The 24,411-nt window shown below is 45.2% G+C and overlaps 2 protein-coding genes across 2 annotated transcripts in view; one reads left to right on the top strand and one right to left on the bottom strand.

Moving 5' to 3' along the window:
• ACAD11 (acyl-CoA dehydrogenase family member 11) overlaps positions 1–24,411 on the bottom strand; it is a 728,164-nt gene that overhangs the window by 191,233 nt on the left and 512,520 nt on the right. The gene's annotated exons all lie outside the window — the stretch shown is intronic.
• ACKR4 (atypical chemokine receptor 4) overlaps positions 24,016–24,411 on the top strand; it is a 53,693-nt gene continuing 53,297 nt past the window's right edge. Inside the window, exon 1 of the mRNA XM_069648692.1 lies at positions 24,016–24,121. The gene's annotated coding sequence lies outside the window, so the exon portion shown is untranslated. The remainder of the gene's footprint in view (positions 24,122–24,411) is intronic.

Below are 24,411 nucleotides of genomic sequence, written 5' to 3'. Positions count from 1 at the left end.
TCACTCCCCTGGATCTGCCCTGCAACTGTTGTGTTTCTGTGCGGTCTCCATGGTTGTGTGTGGTGTTCTCCTTTCGATGAGGTTGTGAAGTTCAAAGGAGTTGACGAAAAGAATTTTCCTGCTAAAGCTAAGCGTTGTGGGGTAGGGGAAAATGGACACTGTGTCGGAATGTACTGTAGGTGGTGGAGCGTATGTGTGAATGTCCACTACTCAATGACGGTGACAGAAGAGTTTGCTGTGAGTTGGATAGTGACAGTAAACTCGGCAGCATTCATACAGTACCACTGATTTTACCCCCTGCCAATTTCAGCGTTTGGTTAATACTGATGGTAGTATGCCATAGAAAGAACACTTATGATGTTCTGGCAGACTTATTTTTACCTCCATCTCTAAAGAAGTAAGGTACAAAATGTCAAACTTGCCCCAAACATTTTGGTGACTTTTTGTTGAACTGTACAGAAAGGAGGTTCATGCATTACACAATGATACAGAATAGTGGGAGCCCCTCTACTGAGTTCAGGCACTTTCCTTCAAAGTAGGCTTTCACAATGGGCTTAGGTGAGGGGGTACAAAGGTGAGAATCTCTGATGGCCCCTCTTACCACTTTACCCATTTAATGCATGAAAGGGTCAGCATTAACCCTTTTTCTAAATGAATAAAATGTACAGTGTTGGTGTGGACCACTCCTGTACATCATTAATTTCCACCACCACGCTGGTTATGGAAATGAACCTCATTTAAAATAAATACAGAGGGTTACCACTGGCAGAGATGGTCTTTCTGGAATACCGCTGCTGATATTCCAGAAATACACCTCTGCATAAATGAGGCCCTAAGTGGGTGTGGCCGGGAGATACTCCATACTACACCTCTCTACTCTATCTCACATCCCTTAATTTCTCCTAATGAACTCCTAGTGATCCTCTGCTCAGCCAGCCCTTTGAGAGCGCTCATCGATCCCTTTGCACCTCAAACAATCAAAACACTTCCACTTATCACCAGTGGAGTTGGAAACGAGTGGGGACCCTGACTGGTGGCGTCAACTCACCAAAATCATGGGATTTGCAAACAGGATGCTACTGAACTGGGAAATGCGACATGGAAGTAATTTCCTTTGAGCGGAAGTGGGTACGCTGTGTGTGAGTTTAACAGTGTGTGTGTGTGTGTGTGTGTGTGTGTGTGTGTGTGTGGTGTACTATGAGGTCCAATAATGGTGCACCTGGCATATGCTTGTTATGCCTTACCTATTATGATACTACCAGGGTATGTTTTGGTAATTCGCTAGTTAACTTTATGTGGGGGTGTGCACAGGCTTTGTGTGCGGTTTGAGATGGATTGTTGATCGCCTCCCGCCAACTGGAGCCCGTTCAGAGATAGAGATAGAGAGAGAGAGAGAGAGAGAATGTGTGTGTGTGTGGTAGACGAAAGGAGCTGCCGGTGAATGACTGATTTATGGGATGCATGCTTTTGAAAGATAGGAAGGCAAAGTAGAGTGTGTAATGTAGAGGGTCTGAGTGTCCCTTTTCCATTATTATTTGCATAGTTATATGATGGGAGTACATGAAAATGTGATCTTCACTCCTGGTCATCTGAGCCCACTATTCAGAGTCCTCTCTCCCCAGGCTTCTCTCACTGAAGACACCCAAATGCTTATTTTCTTCTGGGCCCCTGTAACCTTCTCTGAGCTTCATCAACCTATGTTCTATCACACGACACCTTTTATCCATGTGCAACTAACGCAGAGAAGCTTTTCACTATAGAAGTGCCCAGACCATTGGCTTTGTGAATTATTATTTCTTTGAAGGGAGCATATCATGTGCCATGTGTCTTTCTTGCTTTCATTCTAGGATTTAAATCTTGACAATACCTAGAGTCCCCGAGTCCTAGAGTCCCCGAGAGTTTGACATTTGATGACACGCATAGTCAATCAAAGCTCTGCTTTAGATATGAGTATTTAGACTTCAGTTCTCACTTAGATCCACCGAGACTCACAGTGTCACAGAACTGCACATATCCAAAATCACTAGACTCATTCATGGGTATGCTCACCATAGTACACATAGCAAGTCTACCTATGCCCCTAACAACATCCAGGCTCTGAATATGGTACGGGAAATATGCAAGGGCACTCAGAGCCATACTTTTTATAATCCCTCACTGTTTCCTACTGGGATCACTGAACCACCCTTCCCCCTCCCCCTTCCACTGCGCATTATAAAGGCAAGATGCATTGACCCTCTGTTTTTTGTGTTTGATCGATCCTGATTCAGTCAGAAGTGTTTTTTATAATGCCGAAGCGTACACACACTTCTGCTCTAGATGCAAAGGAAGCTAACCCATGGAATATTAGGTCTGCTGGCAGAGAACCTTAGCTCTCTCAATGAAAAGCTAATACTTGCCTGTTTAAGAGCCATATTTCACAGCGCTCCATTTTAGGATTACAGACACATGATGCCAATAATAATTAGCCTGAAATATTCTTTGAGGCTGTATTTAATTTTGTTTTCATTGGGCATGCGAGGCACAATTAACCCCTTGAGTGGTGAGGGTGTATATTTTCATTCCAACCAACACAGGAAATAATTAAAATCCCACTTGGACCTCCTGTGCAGCGTTAAGCTTGCAGGATTGTATACGTGCGGGTGATGTGTGGTGACATCATTCGCGGACCCGTTTGGCCCAATTCTTTCAAAACAGATAGGACGGAGAAAGGCCTGCTGATACTTTTGGACCCTACAACAATGGGAAACTCCAAGTTTAATACTATCTAGCAATTTCTTCTAAGCTGCTGGAAAAAGTCATGGTTTCCCACCGGTAAACCTTCCTAAACCAGATTAACGGTTTAGATGCTTCTCAGTCAAGTACCTGGCCCTCGGGGTCAACCTTTTACGAGTGAGAAGAAGGTGGTTCTCTGGGTCCTTTTCCATATTAGATTTTAGAAACCTGGAAGGTGGCACCTGTCTTTAGATTGAACAATCTGCCAGCGATAGGAACCAGCAGATTGCAGACTGCCTTCACCAGGTGGAAGAATGGATGATTAATAATTGTCTTGTTCTGAACACATTGATGGAGGTTATTTATTGAAAAGGGATTCTATTTACTTTGGCATGACCATCCCTCCTCCCTTTGCTTGGCCTCCTCCAATTAGCGCAACATGACACTCTCTTTCTCTAGTAAGAATCTTGGTGTTATTTTTGAAAACCTCTTTCCTTTTGTTCCTCACCCCCCAAGAACTAGCAAAGAATTTGCATTTCCAGCTCCATGTCCTGCGACATATCCACCCAAAACAAGTCTCTGAAATATCACCCAAAACAAGTCTCTGAAATATCAATCACACCTGCCATGGTTCTCTCTTACCTTGACTATTGTAAGAGCCTCCTGCCAAGTCTCCCCAAAAATCATATCCAGCAGCTACAGATCTTACAGAATAAGTCAACCAAACTATTCTTCAGACTTAAACCTCAGGACCACATCACATGATCTCTTCTCTCCTTGCCCTGGTTCCCTGTTAAAGTCCTCAGCTGTACGGTTCTCTGCCTGATGCGCATAGTCTAAGGGAATTAGGGTCCTGCACATCTTAGATGCAAAGTTAAGTAATGCCTACCAACCAGGTCCTTGAGATCAGCTTGATCTGTGTGGACTGTGATAGTGATATCCAGAAAAAGAGGGTATGCGAGAGGACACTACTGGTGCCTCACTTTGGAACGATCTTCCATTTTGGGTGAGGTTTCCTTAGTGGAGTGGAGAAGTCGAGAACACCAACCAAATGTCTCTTAAAGATTCCATTGGTCATAGAAAAACTTTAAATAATGCCCTGATTGCTGAAAGGTATTTCTTAAACAAATCAATCTGTAGGGCTTTTGCAGAAATGGAAGACAAACAATGAAACATAATCCAATAAAGATCAAAGGCTTTATCTCCTTTCTCGGAGCACAAATAAAAAAAAAAAATAACCAACCACTTGCTTTTGTATTGCACTCTAATTAACTATTTTCATTTGCTTGAATTACCCATTCACACAACCAGATTTAAAAACCTCTTGTTTCCGGCAGGTCTCTCAATAAATTGGCTAATTCTTTCAATACATTTAAAGTAGCACCTACTAACACGGCGCAATGATTTGTCTGACATCATTGGGTACCACTATTCAAATAAACTTTTTTACCAACAGTAGCTCATAAGTGACCATCCTTTTGCAAAAGATATCTCGTAGAGGATTTCATGCTCTTTGTGCGTATACTTGATTCTGACACCATCAGCATCTGGTGGCAGGTGTGATGCTAGACATAATGTTTCATCTATTTGACAATCTTTACTTGATACCCACTTTCTTATTTGGAGGTCTACTAGAGTTTGTCTTTACCTGACATTACTGTTGCCAACATCCCTGAATCCTCGGATGTTGCAAGTGTGCTCCTTTGACCTATTCAATTAGCAGTGTGGTATTCCTCAATGATGAAGGCGTCTATTCAACACAGATGTGTTTACTATCTTTTTCCATGTTTAAATGTTTTTACTGCACTCCCATTTCTACAATTCCACCGCTGTGCATTGTGGGATCTTGTCAGGCAATCTTATACACGGTCTGCACGGCTCATCTGCCCGTATATGGGCCGCCATACCTTTTAAATGGAACAATAAGTGGATGGGGTTATGAGCATTTCTTGAAAACCTCTTCACGTTACCATATCTCATCCATACACTCCTACGAAATCTTCCCATGTATTTTTTTTATAGAAATGCACAACAGTACAGAATCTGAAGGAGGTCTTCAAAAGCTGCCAGGGAGGTAGTGTCTTCAAGCCATGTTTCCAGTCTAGGGCACGTCCTCTGGGTGAGCATCTTGATTCTGAGAGGAATTGGGATCTGGTGAATCACTTTTCAGAGGTTCTAGATCGGATTCGCTTGGAGTGGTAGAAGGTAACAGCATAGATTGTTCTTTTGGGTTTTGATGGCAGTTCTGTTTGTATCGTTCTACGGGAGTTGGCATCACATGTTGTTGTGGACCAGTTTTATGAACTTTAAATTTATCAAATAAGAAAACATGCAATATAAGGTAATACATCTATGGACTGTATCAAGAAGCTTAGCATCTGTAGGAATTGACTTCCTCTGTGTACCACGATGCAAAAGAGAAGCACGTTCAGTCACATAGATGAATACAGGAAGACGGCTGGAAGACAAAACACTGGATGCTGCGGGTATCAACATCGAAGTGGGCTCAATGAGGCTTATTTCAGACAACGGTACGCTTAGTTGTGAATGTGTAGAAACATTTTCAGAATTTACCAAGGTCTGTAAACTTAAGCTCACTGCCATAAACTCCTGATTCCAAGATCCATTTGTGCTGTGAACAAATATCTCAGACAAATAATGATCCAGCAAATGATTAATGTTAAACATTGTTAAGAGGTGAAAATGTAATCTCCAAAGTATAAATTGGTCTATATTATTTATTTATTGACGTATCGGTGCCACTGCGACCAGAAATGATGTAAATAGTTATCAAATAAAGGAGATAGTCCGTCCAGAGGTACTTTACAAGTAATTGTGGTTAGGTGGCAATGGTAGCTGATAGTTGAGAACAGACAATGGGATACAGAGACCTGGGACTAGGACAGGGGAGACACATAGCTAAATCGCATCATTGGACCCAATGCCATAGTATGTACAGATATGCAAAATGGGCCTTTTATTATATAATACAGCCAAGCAAAGGAATGGGATATTGTGGTCAGGGTGGACTGGGGACAAGTGGGAGGGGGTGAGAGGTCCATTCGTAAGACAGCAGGTGGAGCCTTCAAGACATGGGATAGTTTTAAAAATACATTTTAGCGGAGAGCATTCTAATGGAATGGGGTAAGTAAAGATGATGATCAGTGGAGACAGAGGGGGACAGAGAGGTTGAAGGAGATAGAATGTAGGGTGTGCGAGGGACGATTTGAAGAGAAGAAGGAATTTGAAGAGGGAGAGATTCTGCATTGAGTGGCTGGATCGGTGGTGCTGGGTAGGGTTGGGTGAGGCTGCAGCAAAAGTAGCAAAGTTAATGTCTTTGTTGAGTGGAGAGGAGTGGAAGGGGGGATAGCAAGGAGTAGGCTAGAACAGCACTTAGGTTTACTGAGCACATGAGCATTGATTCAGGATGTCTTGCCTGATTGTCGAGGGGAGGGCATATTTTTCATATGTTGAGGCGGTTGGCTCCTGCCATCATGGCTGTGGCTGTAATAAAGTGGTGGAATCTTAGGTCACTGTTAAAGAGGACCTAATGTTGCGCGGTATGGGTGAGGGAGTGAGAGCGCGCTGTGGGAAGGAGAAGGGTGATGGGAGAGGGGGGGAATATGACTTCTGTTTTAGAAGAATCCAGCATCGCACGGTGGAGCCACTGGCGGATAGCTGCAAGGCAGTTGGCAAGGTTTGGAGCGATGGTGGTGGTGACACATGGAAAGTAGACGATCTGCATCTCATCGGCAAAGAGATGATAGTTAAAGCCAGAGTGCCAAAGGCTGCAGAGAGATGGAGGTGAGGGGGAATGGAGGGCTGTGGATTAAAAAATGAGAGACAAGGGTCAGTGCTGTTTCTGTGCAGTGTTTGCTCCTGAATCCAGATTGAAAGGGATTCCATAGGGTGTAGTCCTACAGATAGGCAACAATGTGGTTGAAGCCAACACGCTCAAGGATCTTGGAGTGGTGGGGTAGCAGCGAGACCAGTCTATAGAAGGTGGAATTCTTGGGGTCAGCATTGGGTTTCTTAGGTATGGGGTGGACAGTGGCCTTTCCCGACTTGCCCTATTAGAAAGTCTGTCGCATAAAATGCGATTGGGCAATCAATGTTCCAGGCACAGGAGTCACAAATTGGAGTTCTTGGCGTTTGCATAACAGCCCAAAAAGTACTGAAACTCGATTTGCTTGCAAAATAATATAATGCAGATAGTGTTACAAGCTGCACAGTCCACGAAGAACCCCGCCCCCCGATCCCCACGTCCCATCTTGGTAACCCCTTTCTCTTAGCACCGGGAGAAAGATTGCAAGGGCAAGCCAATGGACTCAGGAGGTGGGGATGGTCAAGCGCCAGGCATTTACGCAAACGCATTTAGCTCCTCTAACCAATGGCATTGCTCACCTAAAAGGCGTCTCCGGTCTCCGTGCCAAGGACGTCAACATGCCATGAATTGTAGGGAAATGGAGACTGAGATTTGGGAGAATATGTAAATACATGACTTAAACTGAAATCAGCAAAAGCTTGCGAAAGCGCATACATTACAGAATTGCTGCCCGGGAAAAACGAGTTAGTCACCAATCGTTTTCTTTTAAAAGACACGTTCTGGAAAAACTATACAAAACAGATGAGTTAAGCACAAAATATTTGGACCAGATGTCAACTTCTAATATACCCTGGAGGCTAAGTACATCCAATGGCGTGGCTAAGACCCAAAGACAAAAGCTCCACTTGCATGAAGGAAAAAGGGGAATCTGCATGTGTGGAATGTGCAGCTGTGCAGCTGTGCAAGCAGGACCTTTTAAACAGAGTCCTTTGGACCGCTGTGCAATTCCTGTAGACGCATTGGGCAACTCTGCATTGGAGTCCTTTCCAAAAGGAAAGGAAATCTTTGGGTGTGGTTTTAAACACATATTCACTCTGGGTTTACAAAATATCCATCCTTCAGGAATATAAAAAGCTGGTTGCTTAAAAAAACAAAAAGCAAGAGATTTTGCAGAAGAACCTCATTTTGTCTACTCGTTTTCAAGACCATGGGTCTCTTCTCCGCTATTGTTCTCTTCCTCAACCAGAGACACATTTAGTTTTGAAAGCCAGTCAGCAGCGAACATTTAATTTAGCACAAGTCTGCTAGATCCAGTTATTTATTTGGGGGATAGTTGCATTTTCACATTTTCAATGAACACAACAATATCACAAATCATGAGTTATCCAAGTATAAACAGCAAGAACAATGCAAACCACAAAGAGTATTTATCCCATGCACCAACCAATCAGAAACACAAATCACGCAAGAACTGGGGAAATAAAGGGGGAACATACACACTGTACCACACACACGCACACAACCACTGACCCAAACAACCCCTGAACCCCAAATCCCGCCGAGCAATAGAATCAGTCAATTAAACTAGCCATACAGCTCATTAAAAGGGCTTTACCCCAACATTTCGACAAAAGAAGGTGAATGCACGTTTACTGTGCATTCGACCTGGTATACAAAAAGTAAACCCATAATATCTAACCAGGCAGGGGGGGCGGGGGTGTCCCCCGCTTCCCTAGTTCGGTATGATGTGCTGCAGGGGGTTCCCCTGCATACATTGCATGGCCAGCGGGGGGAAAATAAAACAAAATCCCCCAAACTTGAATTACAAAATGCGAACAAGTGGGCTTCGTAATTTTGTAATTTGAGTTTTTGGGGTTCGGTTTTTATAACGTAGAACCATTAAAAGGTGCCCACAACTTTTGATACTTCTCAGCTCTATCCTGCCTTGAAAACAAAGCCTTTTTCAAAACTAGACAAAACCTGCAACACGTTTACCCAACCATCCACCTGTGGTTTATCTTGGGTCCACCAAACCTTCATTACCTGCTTAACAGGCTCTATTAACAATATGTGCTGTTCATCTGACTGACATGCCATTTCATCCACTTTTTGAGACATGTGAGAGATGAGAAAAAGATCAACACCAGATTAGCCGTCATCAGAGGGTGGGGTGGGGCATCGGCTAATCTTGCAGTGCTCTTTTTCCTAGCCCCACCATTGCCCCTTCATTCTTAGATCACAGGGTGTCTCTCGCCAGGACGTCCGAACAGAGGGCGAGACCAAGGAAAGGGCATTTCCTGTTTGGTCCTGTGCGACCTGAAACATGCCTGAATCCCTGCCCCTTGCATCCCAAATAAGCCATCAGCATATGCACCATACTTCTCCACAGCTTCCCATCCCCACGCTTAACCACGCATGCACACATCCAGTCCACAATCCGCTCCAACACACTTCAAACGCATGGAACCTTATCCACATGCCTCTCATCACCCCCGCCCCCCACCCCCCACCGCCACACACACTGAAACTCCAAAACAGAAATGCAACGTCATGCTCCTCAATGCTCACTCTGCACTGAGCGTGCAGCAGAGATCGCGGACCTCATCACCAGTCACAACCTAGAAACACTCACTATTTATCAGAGAGACATGGCTCACCCCTAGCCCTCCTCCACATACCTACTGGATGTCCTCACCCCACAGGTGAAAGCTGTGGCTAAAAGACTCCTGCTCCACAGGAGTAAGAAGATCAGTAGTGGCTAAACCACCTACTCAGCCCTCACACGTCTACAAAACAAGAGTGACACCAATCAAAAGGTGAAACAGGTGCAGGTAAGGGATAAACCGCCTTCGCCTTGCGCGTTAACACAAGGCAGGGCAGATTATACTTTTAAGAGGGCCGGGAATGTGAAACAGCAGCAACCCAAACAGTGCAGTCCAAAATACAGGAGAGTCCAATCAAGGTCCTGTACAAATATTTATACTTTAATTAAACCTACTATATTCAATAATAACGAAATCGAAAAACAGTACAAAATCCCACCCATGAGAAAAGAACAGAGAATATGCAAAGGTGAAAGGCAATTTAAAACCACAACTTTCATAAAACTATAGGTTTTTGTGTGAGAAAAGAGATCAAGGCGGGCCTCACCAGTCTCTAAGGCCCAGGAATGAACTAGAGGGTAGTTAGCAGTCTCCATTCATGCTGCTCTTGGCTGTTCGACAGGGTACAACCAGCACACTTGGCGCTGTGGGAGTGGTTCAAATTAGGGTCGGGTGCAGTGAGTTGTGGTGATCCAGATGGGGAACAACCATGGAGTTGGGTTCCAAGTGAGGCTTGTGGTGGTTCAATGCAGCATTCTAATGAAGCGGGTCGATGGGGCCCGAGGGTGAGTTTGATGTTTGATCATGGGTCAAACACGAAGATGCAGAGGGCTCGAGGAACTTGGTCAAGACACAAAAGTTTGAATTCTTCCGTGCGGCGTGCTTCTGGTTCGAGCTGAGGCAACGACGTGCTCAGATTGTACGGTGCTTTGGCGAACTGGTTTGAGGATGCAGCAACAGTGGTCCAAAGAGTTTGAAGAAGTTCCAAAGGCAGCACCACAGTGAATGGGTTTGAATGCAGTGGAAATGTAGGCGACCAGCGCTTGGCTTATTCAGTTGTTGTGAGTCCAAATCCAGAGGCTCAGGGACAAGATAGGCCCTTGTTCCCATTATCCCAAACAAAGGGGAGGCTGGCAAACACTGCAGGAGTCATTTACCTCCAGTGAGGTTACCAGTGTAGCTATTAGAGAGGCAGGTCTTGTTCCAGAAGCAGTCCACCCCCAATGTGCCCTGGGGTTGGTTAGGGATCAGAGCTTGCTTCTGTCTTGCATCACCTGTCTTCAACAATGGAGGACTTTGGGAAAGGACTGTCCTCCCAGCAGGGTCCAATGAATTCTTCTTGGAGGGTTGAAGTCCACAGATGAATCAAAAGAGGAGTGGGAGACCCCTTCTTTTACAGGCAAATGCACACAGGTGATTGGACAAAAGCATGCCTGATTTAAGGGACCCAATCCCAGTCTTTCAGACAGGTGATCGTGGCCTTCTCACATCATACCCAAATTGCTTTGTGCTAAAGGTTGTGGATGGGACAGGAAGAAAAAAGGTACAGAGAGAAACAAGATGGTGGAAACCTCCCCCAACTATGCTGAGCTTGCTTGGTCTACACTAACCCTGCCCCCTTCCCTTACCCACAGCATCAAAAGCGCATTGGTATGCAACACCTTGGAATGAGCCTAGTCCTTTTGGGAAGGGTGTGCCCTTTGAATCCGGTTTCCCAGCACAGCTCCTGCTGAGGAGCTGTCTTGCTGGACAGAGGTGTTGCCTGACCTCACAAAGGATCGAACAGAGGAAGCCCCCAATCCTCCAGTCCTGCTGTGTGCTGAAGAGACAGCTTGTTTGGTGGGCAGGGGGCACACACATCCTCTCGACAGCTGGACTGGGCTCATAGTGTTGACACATGTCGGATACCAATCAGATGTCAGATGTGGCTTTAATAATTACAAGGAATACTAGAGTGCAAAATGTCACTTGAGCTATCCAGGTTGCAAAAGGCGGCAGCAGGAGGAGCTCTAAGTGGGACTTTTGGAGTGATGGGAGAAACAGACTGGGGACCGGGAAGGTAGTAGGGTGTCAAGGGGTATACCCCAGATGTCAGATGGGAACTGGGACGGGGGGAATAGTGAGGGCTCCTAAGGTGTCCTCAAAAGAGTACAGAGTAGGAAAGGGAGGTGGCCAGGGGACAGAGAGTGAGGGAGAACCTTTTTGTAAGTCCCGTTACATGAAGGTCAATATACAAGAATCTTTTCGGAAACAGTACATACAATCTAGTGGATAGGCATTCCTAGGCATGCCAGCAAAATTGCTGCAAAGCCACACGTTCAACACATCTTTCTTGGAGGTGGGTTTATGTGATGCATGCAAAGTGCCAGGGTCAGAGCTAGGCCTATTACAGACACCAGAGTCATAGGTAAAGGGTATAAGGACATTTTGTTCCCAGGTTTTTTCGATGAGTTTTTAAATGAAAAATATTAATCTAACAAACTCATAGAAAAATAAAGGGGAGGGGGGTGTTGGTAATCTGGTGGAGTTGCCCATCTAATAGTTGAACCCCAGTTGTCTGCGAGCCAGGGTTCACAGAAGATCAGATATGGAGGCTCTTTCTTGACCATATAGTGTACCTCATTGCTGTGTTCATATGCTTGTTATGCCTTACCTATTATGATACTACCAGGGTATGTTTTGGTAATTCGCTAGTTAACTTTATGTGGGGGTGTGCACGGGCTTTGTGTGCGGTTTGAGATGGATTGTTGATCGCCTCCCGCCAACTGGAGCCCGTTCAGAGATAGAGAGAGAGAGAGAGAGAGAGAGAGAGAGAGAGAGAGAGAGAGAGAGAGAGAATGTGTGTGTGTGTGTGGTAGACGAAAGGAGCTGCCGGTGAATGACTGATTTATGGGATGCATGCTTTTGAAAGATAGGAAGGCAAAGTAGAGTGTGTAATGTAGAGGGTCTGAGTGTCCCTTTTCCATTATTATTATTTGCATAGTTATATGATGGGAGTACATGAACATGTGATCTTCACTCCTGCTCATCTGAGCCCACTATTCAGAGTCCTCTCTCCCCAGGCTTCTCTCACTGAAGACACCCAAATGCTTATTTTCTTCTGGGCCCCTGTAACCTTCTCTGAGCTTCATCAACCTATGTTCTATCACACGACACCTTTTATCCATGTGCAACTAACGCAGAGAAGCTTTTCACTATAGAAGTGCCCAGACCATTGGCTTTGTGAATTATTATTTCTTTGAAGGGAGCATATCATGTGCCATGTGTCTTTCTTGCTTTCATTCTAGGATTTAAATCTTGACAATACCTAGAGTCCCCGAGAGTTTGACATTTGATGACACGCATAGCCAATCAAAGCTCTGCTTTAGATATGAGTATTTAGACTTCAGTTCTCACTTAGATCCACCGAGACTCACAGTGTCACAGAACTGCACATATCCAAAATCACTAGACTCATTCATGGGTATGCTCACCATAGTACACATAGCAAGTCTACCTATGCCCCTAACAACATCCAGGCTCTGAATATGGTACGGGAAATATGCAAGGGCACTCAGAGCCATACTTTTTATAATCCCTCACTGTTTCCTACTGGGATCACTGAACCACCCTTCCCCCTCCCCCTTCCACTGCGCATTATAAAGGCAAGATGCATTGACCCTCTGTTTTTTGTGTTTGATCGATCCTGATTCAGTCAGAAGTGTTTTTTATAATGCCGAAGCGTACACACACTTCTGCTCTAGATGCAAAGGAAGCTAACCCATGGAATATTAGGTCTGCTGGCAGAGAACCTTAGCTCTCTCAATGAAAAGCTAATACTTGCCTGTTTAAGAGCCATATTTCACAGCGCTCCATTTTAGGATTACAGACACATGATGCCAATAATAATTAGCCTGAAATATTCTTTGAGGCTGTATTTAATTTTGTTTTCATTGGGCATGCGAGGCACAAAATCGTCCCTTGAGTGGTGAGGGTGTATATTTTCATTCCAACCAACACAGGAAATAATTAAAATCCCACTTGGACCTCCTGTGCAGCGTTAAGCTTGCAGGATTGTATACGTGCGGGTGATGTGTGGTGACATCATTCGCGGACCCGTTTGGCCCAATTCTTTCAAAACAGATAGGACGGAGAAAGGCCTGCTGATACTTTTGGACCCTACAACAATGGGAAACTCCAAGTTTACTACTATCTAGCAATTTCTTCTAAGCTGCTGGAAAAAGTCATGGTTTCCCACCGGTAAACCTTCCTAAACCAGATTAACGGTTTAGATGCTTCTCAGTCAAGTACCTGGCCCTCGGGGTCAACCTTTTACGAGTGAGAAGAAGGTGGTTCTCTGGGTCCTTTTCCATATTAGATTTTAGAAACCTGGAAGGTGGCACCTGTCTTTAGATTGAACAATCTGCCAGCGATAGGAACCAGCAGATTGCAGACTGCCTTCACCAGGTGGAAGAATGGATGATTAATAATTGTCTTGTTCTGAACACATTGATGGAGGTTATTTATTGAAAAGGGATTCTATTTACTTTGGCATGACCATCCCTCCTCCCTTTGCTTGGCCTCCTCCAATTAGCGCAACATGACACTCTCTTTCTCTAGTAAGAATCTTGGTGTTATTTTTGAAAACCTCTTTCCTTTTGTTCCTCACCCCCCAAGAACTAGCAAAGAATTTGCATTTCCAGCTCCATGTCCTGCGACATATCCACCCAAAACAAGTCTCTGAAATATCACCCAAAACAAGTCTCTGAAATATCAATCACACCTGCCATGGTTCTCTCTTACCTTGACTATTGTAAGAGCCTCCTGCCAAGTCTCCCCAAAAATCATATCCAGCAGCTACAGATCTTACAGAATAAGTCAACCAAACTATTCTTCAGACTTAAACCTCAGGACCACATCACATGATCTCTTCTCTCCTTGCCCTGGTTCCCTGTTAAAGTCCTCAGCTGTACGGTTCTCTGCCTGATGCACATAGTCTAAGGGAATAAGGGTCCTGCACATCTTAGATGCAAAGTTAAGAAATGCCTACCAACCAGGTCCTTGAGATCAGCTTGATCTGTGTGGACTGTGATAGTGATATCCAGAAAAAGAGGGTATGCGAGAGGACACTACTGGTGCCTCACTTTGGAACGATCTTCCATTTTGGGTGAGGTTTCCTTAGTGGAGTGGAGAAGTCGAGAACACCAACCAAATGTCTCTTAAAGATTCCATTGGTCATAGAAAAACTTTAAATAATGCCCTGATTGCTGAAAGGTATTTCTTAAACAAATCAATCTGTAGGGCTTTTGCAGAAATGGAAGACAAACAATGAAACATAATCCAATAAAGATCAAAGGCTTTATCTCCGTTCTCGGAGCACAAATAAAAAAAAAAAATAACCAACCACTTGCTTTTGTATTGCACTCTAATTAACTATTTTCATTTGCTTGAATTACCCATTCACACAACCAGATTTAAAAACCTCTTGTTTCCGGCAGGTCTCTCAATAAATTGGCTAATTCTTTCAATACATTTAAAGTAGCACCTACTAACATGGCGCAATGATTTGTCTGACATCATTGGATACCACTATTCAAATAAACTTTTTTTACCAACAGTAGCTCAGAAGTGACCATCCTTTTGCAAAAGATATCTCGTAGAGGATTTCATGCTCTTTGTGCGTATACTTGATTCTGACACCATCAGCATCTGGTGGCAGGTGTGATGCTGGACATGTTTCATCTATTTGACAATCTTTACTTGATACCCACTTTCTTATTTGGAGGTCTACTAGAGTTTGTCTTTACCTGACATTACTGTTGCCAACATCCCTGAATCCTCGGATGTTGCAAGTGTGCTCCTTTGACCTATTCAATTAGCAGTGTGGTATTCCTCAATGATGAAGGCGTCTAGTCAACACAGATGTGTTTACTATCTTTTTCCATGTTTAAATGTTTTTACTGCACTCCCATTTCTACAATTCCACCGCTGTGCATTGTGGGATCTTGTCAGGCAATCTTATACACAGTCTGCACGGCTCATCTGCCCGTATATGGGCCGCCATACCTTTTAAATGGAACAATAAGTGGATGGGGTTATGAGCATTTCTTGAAAACCTCTTCACGTTACCATATCTCATCCATACACTCCTACGAAATCTTCCCATGTATTTTTTTTATAGAAATGCACAACAGTACAGAATCTGAAGGAGGTCTTCAAAATCTGCCAGGGAGGTAGTGTCTTCAAGCCATGTTTCCAGTCTAGGGCACGTCCTCTGGGTGAGCATCTTGATTCTGAGAGGAATTGGGATCTGGTGAATCACTTTTCAGAGGTTCTAGATCGGATTCGCTTGGAGTGGTAGAAGGTAATAGCATAGATTGTTCTTTTGGGTTTTGATGGCAGTTCTGTTTGTATCGTTGTACGGGAGTTGGCACCACATGTTGTTGTGGACCAGTTTTATGAACTTCAAATTTATCAAATAAGAAAACATGCAATATAAGGTAATACATCTATGGACTGTATCAAGAAGCTTAGCATCTGTAGGAATTGACTTCCTCTGTGTACCACGATGCAAAAGAGAAGCACGTTCAGTCACATAGATGAATACAGGAAGACGGCTGGAAGACAAAACACTGGATGCTGCGGGTATCAACATCGAAGTGGGCTCAATGAGGCTTATTTCAGACAACGGTACGCTTAGTTGTGAATGTGTAGAAACATTTTCAGAATTTACCAAGGTCTGTAAACTTAAGCTCACTGTCACAAACTCCTGATTCCAAGATCCATTTGTGCTGTGAACAAATATCTCAGACAAATAATGATCCAGCACATGATTAATGTTAAACATTGTTAAGAGGTGAAAATGTAATCTCCAAAGTATAAATTGGTCTATATTATTTATTTATTGACGTATCGGTGCCACTGCGACCAGAAATGATGTAAACAGTTATCAAATAAAGGAGATAGTCCGTCCAGAGGTACTTTACAAGTAATTGTGGTTAGGTGGCAATGGTAGCTGATAGTTGAGAACAGACAATGGGATACAGAGACCTGGGACTAGGACAGGGGAGACACATAGCTAAATCGCATCATTGGACCCAATGCCATAGTATGTACAGATATGCAAAATGGGCCTTTTATTATATAATACAGCCAAGCAAAGGAATGGGATATTGTGGTCAGGGTGGACTGGGGACAAGTGGGAGGGGGTGAGAGGTCCATTCGCAAGACAGCAGGTGGAGCTTTCAAGACATGGGATAGTTTTAAAAATACATTTTAGCGGAGAGCATTCTAATGGAATGGGGTAAGTAAAGATGATGATCAGTGGAGACAGAGGGGGACAGAGAGGTTGAAGGAGATAGAATATAGGGTGTGCGAGGGACGATTTGAAGAGAAGAAGGAATTTGAAGAGGGAAAGATTCTGCATTGAGTGGCTGGATCGGTGGTGCTGGGTAGGGTTGGGTGAGGCTGCAGCAAAAGTAGCAAAGTTAATGTCTTTGTTGAGTGGAGAGGAGTGGAAGGGGGATACCAAGGAGTAGGCTAGAACAGCACTTAGGTTTACTGAGCACATGAGCATTGATTCAGGATGTCTTGCCTGATTGTCGAGGGGAGGGCATATTTTTCATATGTTGAGGCGGTTGGCTCCTGCCATCATGGCTGTGGCTGTAATAAAGTGGTGGAATCTTAGGTCACTGTTAAAGAGGACCTAATGTTGCGAGGTATTGGTGAGGGAGTGAGAGCGCGCTGTGGGAAGGAGAAGGGTGATGGGAGAGGGGGGGAATATGACTTCTGTTTTAGAAGAATCCAGCATCGCACGGTGGAGTCACTGGCGGATAGCTGCAAGGCAGTTGGCAAGGTTTGGAGCGATGGTGGTGGTGACACATGGAAAGTAGACGATCTGCATCTCATCGGCAAAGAGATGATAGTTAAAGCCAGAGTGCCAAAGGCTGCAGAGAGATGGAGGTGAGGGGGAATGGAGGGCTGTGGATTAAAAAATGAGAGACAAGGGTCAGTGCTGTTTCTGTGCAGTGTTTGCTCCTGAATCCAGATTGAAAGGGATTCCATAGGGTGTAGTCCTACAGATAGGCAACAATGTGGTTGAAGCCAACACGCTCAAGGATCTTGGAGTGGTGGGGTAGCAGGGAGACCAGTCTATAGAAGGTGGAATTCTTGGGGTCAGCATCGGGTTTCTTAGGTATGGGGTGGACAGTGGCCTTTCCCGACTTGCCCTATTAGAAAGTCTGTCGCATAAAATGCGATTGGGCAATCAATGTTCCAGGCACAGGAGTCACAAATTGGAGTTCTTGGCGTTTGCATAACAGCCCAAAAAGTACTGAAACTCGATTTGCTTGCAAAATAATATAATGCAGAAAGTGTTACAACCTGCACAGTCCACGAAGAACCCCGCCCCCCGACCCCCACGTCCCATCTTGGTAACCCCTTTCTCTTAGCACCGGGAGAAAGATTGCAAGGGCAAGCCAATGGACTCAGGAGGTGGGGATGGTCAAGCGCCAGGCATTTACGCAAACGCATTTAGCTCCTCTAACCAATGGCATTGCTCACCTAAAAGGCGTCTCCGGTCTCCGGGCCAAGGACGTCAACATGCCATGAATTGTGGGGAAATGGAGACTGAGATTTGGGAGAATATGTAAATACATGACTTAAACTGAAATCAGCAAAAGCTTGCGAAAGCGCATACATTACAGAATTGCTACCCGGGAAAAACGAGTTAGTCACCAATCGTTTTCTTTTAAAAGACACGTTCTGGAAAAACTATACAAAACAGATGAGTTAAGCACAAAATATTTGGACCAGATGTCAACTTCTAATATACCCTGGAGGCTAAGTACATCCAATGGCGTGGCTAAGACCCAAAGACAAAAGCTCCACTTGCATGAAGGAAAAAGGGGAATCTGCACGTGTGGAATGTGCAGCTGTGCAGCTGTGCAGCTGTGCAAGCAGGACCTTTTAAACAGAGTCCTTTGGACCGCTGTGCAATTCCTGTAGACGCATTGGGCAACTCTGCATTGGAGTCCTTTCCAAAAGGAAAGGAAATCTTTGGGTGTGGTTTTAAACACATATTCACTCTGGGTTTACAAAATATCCATCCTTCAGGAATATAAAAAGCTGGTTGCTTAAAAAAACAAAAAGCAAGAGATTTTGCAGAAGAACCTCATTTTGTCTACTCGTTTTCAAGACCATGGGTCTCTTCTCCGCTATTGTTCTCTTCCTCAACCAGAGACACATTTAGTTTTGAAAGCCAGTCAGCAGCGAACATTTAATTTAGCACAAGTCTGCTAGATCCAGTTATTTATTTGGGGGATAGTTGCATTTTCACATTTTCAATGAACACAACAATATCACAAATCATGAGTTATCCAAGTATAAACAGCAAGAACAATGCAAACCACAAAGAGTATTTATCCCATGCACCAACCAATCAGAAACACAAATCACGCAAGAACTGGGGAAATAAAGGGGGAACATACACACTGTACCACACACATGCACACAACCACTGACCCAAACAACCCCTTAACCCCAAATCCCGCCGAGCAATAGAATCAGTCAATTAAACTAGCCATACAGCTCATTAAAAGGGCTTTACCCCAACATTTTGACAAAAGAAGGTGAATGCACGTTTACTGTGCATTCGACCTGGTATACAAAAAGTAAACCCATAATATCTAACCAGGCAGGGGGGGCGGGGGTGTCCCCCGCTTCCCTAGTTCGGTATGATGTGCTGCAGGGGGTTCCCCTGCATACATTGCATGGCCAGCGGGGGGAAAATAAAACAAAATCCCCCAAACTTGAATTACAAAATGCGAACAAGTGGGCTTCGTAATTTTGTAATTTGAGTTTTTGGGGTTCGGTTTTTATAACGTAGAACCATTAAAAGGTGCCCACAACTTTTGATACTTCTCAGCTCTATCCTGCCTTGAAAACAAAGCCTTTTTCAAAACTAGACAAAACCTGCAACACGTTTACCCAACCATCCACCTGTGGTTTATCTCGGGTCCACCAACCCTTCATTACCTGCTTAACAGGCACTATTAACAATGTGGCTGTTCATCTGACTGACATGCCATTTCATCCACTTTTTGAGACATGTGAGGGATGAGAAAAAGATCAACACCAGATTAGCCGTCATCAGAGGGTGGGGTGGGGCATCTGCTAATCTTGCCGTGCTCTTTTTCCTAGCCCCACCATTGCCCCTTCATTCTTAGATCACAGGGTGTCTCTCGCCAGGACGTCCGAACAGAGGGCCAGACCAAGGAAAGGGCATTTCCTGTTTGGTCCTGTGCGACCTGAAACATGCCTGAATCCCTGCCCCTTGCATCCCAAATAAGCCATCAGCATATGCACCATATTTCTCCACAGCTTCCCATCCCCACGCTTAACCACGCATGCACACATCCAGTCCACAATCCGCTCCAACACACTTCAGACGCATGGAACCTTATCCACATGCCTCTCATCACCCCCCCCACCCCCCACCGCCACACACACTGAAACTCCAAAACAGAAATGCAACGTCATGCTCCTCAATGCTCACTCTGCACTGAGCGTGCAGCAGAGATCGCGGACCTCATCACCAGTCACAACCTAGAAACACTCACTATTTATCAGAGCGACATGGCTCACCCCTAGCCCTCCTCCACATACCTACTGGATGTCCTCATCCCACAGGTGAAAGCTGTGGCTAAAAGACTCCTGCTCCACAGGAGTAAGAAGATCAGTAGTGGCTAAACCACCTACTCAGCCCTCACACGTCTACAAAACAAGAGTGACACCAATCAAAAGGTGAAACAGGTGCAGGTAAGGGATAAACCGCCTTCGCCTTGCGCGTTAACACAAGGCAGGGCAGATTATACTCTTAAGAGGGCCGGGAATGTGAAACAGCAGCAACCCAAACAGTGCAGTCCAAAATACAGGAGAGTCCAATCAAGGTCCTGTACAAATATTTATACTTTAATTAAACCTACTATATTCAATAATAACGAAATCGAAAAACAGTACAAAATCCCACCCATGAGAAAAGAACAGAGAATATGCAAAGGTGAAAGGCAATTTAAAACCACAACTTTCATAAAACTATAGGTTTTTGTGTGAGAAAAGAGATCAAGGCGGGCCTCACCAGTCTCTAAGGCCCAGGAATGAACTAGAGGGTAGTTAGCAGTCTCCATTCATGCTGCTCTTGGCTGTTCGACAGGGTACAACCAGCACACTTGGCGCTGTGGGAGTGGTTCAGATTAGGGTCGGGTGCAGTGAGTTGTGGTGATCCAGATGGGGAACAACCATGGAGTTGGGTTCCAAGTGAGGCTTGTGGTGTTTCAATGCAGCATTCTAATGAAGCGGGTCGATGGGGCCCTAGGGTAAGTTTGATGTTTGATCATGGGTCAAACACGAAGATGCGGAGGGCTCGAGGAACTTGGTAAAGACACAGAAGTTTGAATTCTTCCGTGCGGCGTGCTTCTGGTTCGAGCTGAGGCAACGACGTGCTCAGATTGTACGGTGCTTTGGCGAACTGGTTTGAGGATGCAGCAACAGTGGTCCAAAGAGTTTGAAGAAGTTCCAAAGGCAGCACCACAGTGAATGGGTTTGAATGCAGTGGAAATGTAGGCGACCAGCGCTTGGCTTATTCAGTTGTTGTGAGTCCAAATCCAGAGGCTCAGGGACAAGATAGGCCCTTGTTCCCATTATCCCAAACAAAGGGGAGGCTGGCAAACACCGCAGGAGTCATTTACCTCCAGTGAGGTTACCAGTGTAGCTATTAGAGAGGCAGGTCTTGTTCCAGAAGCAGTCCACCCCCAATGTGCCCTGGGGTTGGTTAGGGATCAGAGCTTGCTTCTGTCTTGCATCACCTGTCTTCAACAATGGAGGACTTTGGGAAAGGACTGTCCTCCCAGCAGGGTCCAATGAATTCTTCTTGAAGGGTTGAAGTCCACAGATGAATCAAAAGAGGAGTGGGAGACCCCTTCTTTTACAGGCAAATGCACACAGGTGATTGGACAAAAGCATGCCTGATTTAAGGGACCCAATCCCAGTCTTTCAGACAGGTGATCGTGGCCTTCTCACATCATACCCAAATTGCTTTGTGCTAAAGGATGTGGATGGGACAGGAAGAAAAAAGGTACAGAGAGAAACAAGATGGTGGAAACCTCCCCCAACTATGCTGAGGTTGCTTGGTCTACACTAACCCTGCCCCCTTCCCTTACCCACAGCATCAAAAGTGCATTGGTATGCAACACCTTGGAATGAGCCTAGTCCTTTTGGGAAGGGTGTGCCCTTTGAATCCGGTTTCCCAGCACAGCTCCTGCTGAGGAGCTGTCTTGGTGGACAGAGGTGTTGCCTGACCTCACAAAGGATCGAACAGAGGAAGCCCCCAATCCTCCAGTCCTGCTGGGTGCTGAAGAGACAGCTTGTTTGGTGGGCAGGGGGCACACACATCCTCTCGACAGCTGGACTGGGCTCATAGTGTTGACACATGTCGGATACCAATCAGATGTCAGATGTGGCTTTACTGATTACAAGGAATACTAGAGTGCAAAATGTCACTTGAGCTATCCAGGTTGCAAAAGGCGGCAGCAGGAGGAGCTCTAAGTGGGACTTTTGGAGTGATGGGAGAAACAGACTGGGGACCGAGAAGGTAGTAGGGTGTCAAGGGGTATACCCCAGATGTCAGATGGGAACTGGGACGGGGGGAATAGTGAGGGCTCCCAAGGTGTCCTCAAAAGAGTACAGAGTAGGAAAGGGAGGTGGCCAGGGGACAGAGAGTGAGGGAGAACCTTTTTGTAAGTCCCGTTACATGAAGGTCAATATACAAGAATCTTTTCGGAAACAGTACATACAATCTAGTGGATAGGCATTCCTAGGCATGCCAGCAAAATTGCTGCAAAGCCACACGTTCAACACATCTTGCTTGGAGGTGGGTTTATGTGATGTATGCAAAGTGCCAGGGTCAGAGCTAGGCCTATTACAGACACCAGAGTCATAGGTAAAGGGTATAAGGACATTTTGTTCCCAGGTTTTTTCGATGAGTTATTAAATGAAAAATATTAATCTAACAAACTCATAGAAAAATAAAGGGGAGGGGGGTGTTGGTAATCTGGTGGAGTTGCCCATCTAATAGTTGAACCCAGCTGTCTGCGAGCCAGGGTTCACAGAAGATCAGATATGGAGGCTCTTTCTTGACCATATAGTGTACCTCATTGCTGTGTTCGATTGGTAAAATATTGGGCTGTAAAGGCCATAGTTGGCACTCTAGATACCCATGGTCATGTGGCAACAGTGGAGGATTATGGGGCTCTTGAAGGTGGTGTGGTGTTTGCGGAGAGAGGTGACTTGTTGTCCACAATGGTCCCTATGAGAATGATTAGGGCTATGAAGTCACAGGGCTGGGGCCGCACTGGTTCATGGATAGATATAGACCGGTTTGCCTTGGCCGCTACCACTGTGTGGATTTATTTATTTATTTTTCCATTTGTATAGCGCGCGCAAGCCCATAGGCATCTGTATGTATACCTAACAAGTTTAATAGACCCATGGCTACACACCTAAATTACATTAACGGGCAAGCTACCTGCGACTTTATCAGAGGAAAAAGATAAAAGACTGTTCTGGCTAAATACCAGAGGTCGAAGTAGGCAGGAACTAAATGGTACGATGTTCCTCAACTTTTTGGCAAAACCCAGCATCGATCCATTACTTTTTGTCATGTGGAGCACCATTTCTGGACTGCAGGGAAGGGCATCTTTGTTTTTTGCTCCCCCCTCCTAGGGATTCGAGCTTGGCTCTGCTGTGAATCCACTAGTCAGTGTCATATCTTGCTGAGCCAATTCGCAGTCGCTGGTTTGCTTGTGTTTATTTGAATAGCCTGCTTGGGACATAGCACCCATTCTCTGGCAGCCGCATACCCGCCCCCCTCCCCCCCCACCACCACAGAGATCAGCAGTTGTCGTCTGTCGCGCCTAGAAACACTTGTGTACAGGCACGTTATAAATGACTTATCATATCATATCAATTAAGCAAAACTAACATGGAATTGCTGCAGGCACAGCTGTGTGTGTAGGTAATGGGTGGAGCTGGGGTGGGGGTGGTTATAGTCCTGGGCAGGTCTCTTAAGAGGTGCAAATTATGACGGGGGAAGGTGCATGAAGCGTGATGCTGGTGTGGGGTGGGCGTCTGGGGGGTGACTGAAAGTAATGGGGGCCATTTACTTTCATTGTCGATGGTACAGTTGTAAAACATAGTTTTGGGGGTGGAGCGCAGGAAAGGCAGGACCCAGTTATGGGTTTCTATTGTGTGGGTATGTACTCAGTGGAGAGCGGGGGCAAAGGGGGCATAAGGGAATATAGTTCCACTATTTATTTTGTTGACATTGACCCCTGCTAAAATACCTAAAAAGAGGTGCATCGGAGTAATTGTGTCTCAATTTATTTATTTATTTATTATGTGTAGAGCGCACCTAACCCGTAGGTATCTGGGCCCTGGAGCTACAGGGCAGGAAACATTTACAAGTGTTACCTACCACAGGCAACATGCTTTCCGAAATCATTACATGAATAATAATCATTTCTGCAGGAAACGTTTCCCACGCGGATCTGAGAAGAACACTTCGGTCCACATTTGAGCTGCTCGGACACTGCACTGTTACCCCGACTGTTACGTACTATTTCAGCTGTCACGCATCCATCTCAAATCAAAATCTTTTAGTTACAAAACTGTATTACACAACTCAAGTGTAAACCGAGAAATTCGCAATTCCCTCCCACGCACATCTCTAGCGTTCCTTCTGGGTTAGGTGAACCGAGACCGCTCGCGGCGGTACCATTTCAGGGAAATCCTTTATTTCAGATGCCAATCGGGCGTGTTCCTGTGCCAAGGGCGGGAGCTGGATGGCGGCGCCGCCGCAGAAGCGCGCTCACTCGCCCAACCTGCACGGAGTCGACGGCAGCAGTGTCTGCGAGCAGTGCTTCTGATAACCGCCCGGAAGCAGGTCAGTCCTTAGCAACACTTTGCAGTCTGTCTGCTTCTTTTCCCCTCGGGGTATGCTATGGCTATGCTATGGAGATTTCTTATTGGAGGTTGGTTCTCTCTGGGTATATGGATTTCACCGTCGGTCATTGCCCCCCCCTTTGGTGTGTGTTTGCATAAACGCGATGAAGGGGACAGCTATGTCCCGTTTGCCACCCGGCTGGTTTCTAAGCACTGCCTCCGGATTAAACGTCGACACCTACCCCCCCCCCCTACCCCCCGTTCAGTTCACAAGGGAAAAGCAGAGTTTTA

This window comes from Ambystoma mexicanum, chromosome 2q (genome assembly GCF_040938575.1).
Source record: "Ambystoma mexicanum isolate Mex_15411 chromosome 2q, UKY_AmexF1_1, whole genome shotgun sequence".
Lineage (NCBI taxonomy): Eukaryota > Metazoa > Chordata > Amphibia > Caudata > Ambystomatidae > Ambystoma > Ambystoma mexicanum.
Note: the sequence above shows the minus strand (reverse complement) of the source record. Positions and strands in the feature narration are given on the sequence as shown.